Source organism: Fukomys damarensis, unplaced genomic scaffold, assembly GCF_012274545.1.
Source record: "Fukomys damarensis isolate Sample0158 unplaced genomic scaffold, DMR_v1.0_HiC HiC_scaffold_32, whole genome shotgun sequence".
NCBI classification, from domain to species: domain Eukaryota; kingdom Metazoa; phylum Chordata; class Mammalia; order Rodentia; family Bathyergidae; genus Fukomys; species Fukomys damarensis.
The window spans coordinates 42,051,438-42,056,573 of record NW_022900944.1 but is presented as its reverse complement, the minus strand read 5'-3'; the positions used below and the strand labels follow the sequence as shown (position 1 = coordinate 42,056,573).

General features: G+C 39.2%; 1 long non-coding RNA gene across 2 annotated transcripts in view; it reads right to left on the bottom strand.

Moving 5' to 3' along the window:
- Nucleotides 1–77: 77 nt before the first annotated feature.
- LOC104852026 overlaps nt 78–5,136 on the bottom strand; it is a 6,104-nt gene continuing 1,045 nt past the window's right edge. For both annotated transcript variants that reach the window (XR_777374.2, XR_777375.3), the window contains exons 2-3: nt 4,629–5,019; nt 78–1,425 (exon numbers count right to left, since the gene is read on the bottom strand). This is a non-coding gene — a long non-coding RNA (uncharacterized LOC104852026). The remainder of the gene's footprint in view (nt 1,426–4,628; nt 5,020–5,136) is intronic.

Below are 5,136 nucleotides of genomic sequence, written 5' to 3'. Positions count from 1 at the left end.
TGATTATATTATATATATGTGATTATATTATATATATGATTATATTATATATGTGTGATTATATTATATATATGATTATATTTTATGACAGTGGTGATATAGTGAAAGGGAACTTGTGCTTTCTCTTCTTCTGATATTAAAAGAAGTTAAAATGTTTCCATGGCCCAGGACACTGTGTCTGCTGTATCTGTTTGAAAAGTCCGAATGAGGACTGGTGTCGTCCTTTGATAACACTTCCCATTTCTGTCTTGTCTAGGCACTCACATTCAACAAAGGACGTATATCACTGTTACAGCATCGCTAAATAAAAAAGCTTATCACAAGGGCTATATCTGACCTTGATATTTATTTGGGGTGGGTGGAGGTGTTGGCCTCACTTCCTGTCCTTCAGCAGATCCTGATTGGGAATGCTCTGCTGCCTTGGGGCTGCTGTGAGGGCATTCTGGCTATGTCTGGTATTTTCAATGCACAGAACAACGCCTGAGAGAGCTCAGCCACACCCAGGAGGCAAATGAGAACTGCAATGTAAAACAAAGCTGGAAGACACCCCTTTTCCCCCCTCTCCCTTAGGCCCAGGCCAAACAAATCCAGAAACTCACAAATCCAGAAAACACCTGCTTCGGCATCCTTTCCCCATAACTACAGAAGAATTTCTGTGGAGAAAGTTTGCTCTGTGCTTTTTAGAACTGCGTTTCTTTCCCAAGTTGAATGGCTGCTCAACCATTGTGGAGCAACAGCTACCGAGTCCCCCTCACCAGGAGCAGGAAGGGAGGGGACAAAACTTCAGGGCCAGCACCACCACCCAACCTGTGTCCTCTGAGTTATCAGGCATAAAAGACACCACCTAGAAAAGCTTCTCCTGATATCAGGCTCCTTTTCTTTTCTTTTCTTTCTTTTCTTTTCTTTTCTTTTCTTTTCTTTTCTTTTCTTTTCTTTCCTTTCTCTTTTGCTTTGCTTAAGAGCAGTTCTGAGTCAATGACAGTAAAATCTTTGAAAGGACAAATGCTTTGGAGATAAATTCCCTCACTGGCATGAGCTGTGCATGGGATCACAAGCTATGAGGATGGAAAAGCAAGTCACAGTCAGTCCTTAGTTGAAGGGAACGAAAAGTCTAAGCTGAAGCAGACAGCTATGCCCTGCAAAAGGAAAGGGGAAATAGAAAAAAGGTGGCAATCCGGGAAGAGAGGCCCCTTGGTTTTACATCTCTGTCTACTTCTGAAGACCACAGAGGCCCTTTAATTCCAATGTTCATGTATCCCCCAAACTATTTATTAAATCAGAGCCTCCTGTCTGCCAGGCCATGCTGGGAGTTTGTCAGATAAATGAAGGAGTCAGATCTGGGTGAAATCTGGCACAGCTTCCCAGAAAACTTCTAGCTTTCTCACATCTCTTGTCCACAACCAGAATTTCGTGCAAGGAAGAGCCCTGCAAAGACAAATACAAATAAAATAAAAATAAAATAAACAACGCTCTCCCCTGGTTCTGTCAGTACTACTGACTTAGTACTGTGGTCTTCCAAGGGACAGAAATTGCTAATTTTTTTTTTTTCAGAATCCAGAGTTCACGTTGAGATCACCTAGTCAATAATCCAAACAGTGTATGAGAAGCACGGTGCATTCTCCAGCCCTGTCTACCCCCACCTAAATGATACCCTTGGAAAAAAACCTGCAGGTCTCATTTGTCTACATATCTCCTCCTCCTCTTGCTTCCCTGTAACATGAGTTGTTCTCTAACTGCACCGGAAAATCAGAATTTATTGTACATATGTTTGTGTTCCACTTAATAAAAAAACCTATATTTTAAGATAAACTTTGTTAGTAATTCATGAGGTAAGTGACTATTTATGCTAATCGGGCAGAAATATATTCTCAAGCATAATGCATTACATAAATTTGAATGCAAAATGTTCAATTATGAAGTAAATACAGGTAATGCAAATAATAAATTGCCTCTAATAAAAATTATGAAAGATGTGTCTTCAAAGAGAGAGTGGCTTTAACTTACAACTGTGAATTGCTTAAAGAGAAAAGAATTAATAAATGCTGAATTACTCTGATGATTATTTAGCACATAATTCTCCTATTCATAACGACTCCTAGTAATCAGACTGTTGTTTCACATCCTGCAGTACGAGGCAAGACTGTTTCCTCAGCAATTTTGCCCTTATCAGATTATCTCGTCTGATTCTATTAATTTTCTCCCATGAATCTGCTAACAGTGATTTGTGATTTACTTACCCTGCTAACTGAAGACTGTTAAAAGGATTTATCTAACATTGGACCTGAGAACAGTGTACGTCTTATCACTAAGTTACTCTCTCAAGAACTCTTTCTCACATCAATTTAGGTGGTTGTATAGTGAAATTCAGTGGACACTGGGTAGTTCCACACCATAAAAACCAGCTCCTAGATAAACAAAGAGCTCTGATGTTGTCCTCCATACACCCTGTTCTCTTCAGATTATGTATGTCTGATTCCAACATGATATATTTGAGTTGCTATAACTCACCATCAAGAAAAATATATTCCTTTTAGCTTTTAATCTTTGCTATTTGGACATGCAGCCCCCCCCCGCCTCCCCCCCCTTCTCCTACATGCATAAAGTTGTTATGGACATGGATGCACAGCCACGAAACCACAATTGCATTTGTGATGTTACTGTTGTGAAATCTTCTGCATGATTCGACCCATGCCCTCCTCCCCTCAGGATCTTCTATAAATATTCATTGCTTTCAGAAACTTTAAGGCTACTGGTTTGTATTGGTCAATAGTGACAACCGCATGCTTTCTGAGTTACTGGATATTGTTCCACAGAGATTACTAGAATATATATACTGAGGGGATATTAGGCAGTAAGAAAACACAGTTCATATTGTATTTGGATTAGATTGGCTTGGATAGAAGTGAAACAAACAATGTTAGCAAAGAAGTCCAAAGAAATGTGGCCTGCTGTAATTGTAGAGTATCAGAAACCTGAATAGTACTAATTAAAATGAGAGAGCTCAATTGTTACAAAAGAAATGCTGCTAACAAAGAACTGTAAATGTTTAGACACCCCTGTGAATCACTAAATAATAAAGTAAAAAGGATAAAAATGAGAATTAAGTTGTAAGCCTGAGATTACGCCAGCTACACATCTAAAAAAATAATTCTGACTTCTCTCTTTTCAAGAGAAAATGGGAGACTATAAAAGACTCTGAAAAAAGAGAAAAAAAAATACCATGGCTTGACAGTAGTGAACAAAAATAAACCATAAAAATGTGCAGATAATAATACATTTAGCTGCCCAAACATAGGCATTTCATTTCCAGAAATGATATATAATTGCAACAATTAGGTATGTGGTCATGAAACTGTATGGCATGGACTTCGTCATTAGCAAATTTTGTTTATAAAATGTTTATTTATAATTGTAGCAGTGTTCGTGTTCTTGGCCAAAAGTACTTTTTTGAGAGGTAGGGATCATACTTTGCAGCTTTTAACAACAACAAAAAAAATGGGATGAAAAGAGATTTTTAAAAATTACCGTAAACAAAACAATTAATTCCTCCTAAGTACACAAAAATTATATTTTAAATGAAATATATAAATTTCAGATGTTTGCTGCTAGTGATTTTTTTAAAAAAGATCTAGAAAATGATTGCTATGAGCAATGTTAAGCAACCTAATGTTCATCTAATTGAAGCAGTGGATTTTCCACTGAGTACACAAACTATAATCCCTTAACTTCATTTCTAGGTAAAATGCTGTTAAATAGGAAGAAAGCAAGGGAATGCTCTTGAGTTGCATAAATATTGACCTAATCTTCACTCTTTCTTCCCCAAACTGGGGCCAGGAATAGTTCACTCCACCCCAAGAAAGCACTCCTGTAAAATCCAAGCTATGCTTATAAACAACTTCTCTGCAGCTATGGTGGGGGGGAAAAGCGTGGAAAGTAGCCACAGCGTTGGCCTTTAGGATGAGGATGTCCCTGCAGCTGGTCTGGGGAGCCCTCCAGCACGATTCCTGGGTTTGCTCAAAGCCAAGGCTGCCAGGATCAGAGAAATGAACATAGGTCTTATCTGGAGTAGGAAGCCAGGGAGCGACACCTAAGGTCTTGTTATAAATAGTAAAGTACGCTACTGCGGGGCGGCTCAGACCATTCTAGAGTGCAATGTTCAAGAAGCTGGCTTAATATATGACTAAGTGTCAGAAGTCAGGTTTTCTGAGAATTACTTTTCAGATAAACAACTTTATAGCGCTGCACTTAATCTTACTAGAGACATCTCATTTATCATGGGATTACAAGTAACTTTAATTCTATCAATATTGCCATAAAGCCCGTTGAAAAGCCATCCTGGTACTTTTAAAGGGTTTGGGGCCCGGGCAGGATCCACTTGCTGAGGTCTTTGAGCCAGAATTGTACCCCCAGGGCTTCTGCATTCCCTGGCCTCTCTTAACAATGAAGAGAGATAGAAGGGTAAAAACGATTCCCGCATCTACTAGCACTTTCTCCGGCCTCTTTCCTACAAGGTCGGCTTCTCAGACTGCAGTGCAACTAACTTTTCTGTGCCTCTTTTCTCCTCCTACCCTGGGAAACCAGCTTCTTTTCACTGTAACAAAACTGGACACGGATCAATTTCAACTGACCTTTGCCGAAAGGTGGCGCTGTTGAGGTAAAAACCGACTCGGTCCAACAATAGTTCCCACTTCGATCTTCTCAGTTTGTTTTGTTTTTTGTTTTTTGTTTTTTTTTTCAGTGCACCCTCCTAGCGTCCTCCCCCCTCCATAAAATAAAATAAATACGATTAACACCGAACATATTACGTTAACTGGAGGAATCAACAGTCCCAATTTCCAAGCAGGTGGGTTGGTCTTCCAAAAACTGGATCGGCTTCGTGCAATCTTGCCTTCGCCCAAATAAATCTCGGTTCCTCCGACTCGCCTATCGCTTTAAAATCTTAGAAAATAGTTGCTGGTCTTTTTCTTTTTCTTTCTCGTTTCTTTTTCTTTCACTTTTCACAGCTTTAAAAGGATCGATCTAGAAATATGAACTAGTTATTAGCATTTGCAAACGGCGGGGGGGGACTCTCCCACCTCACCCATATTCTGGGTTTCCGGACTTGTCCAGAAAAAAAAAAAAAAACTGTTTAAAATT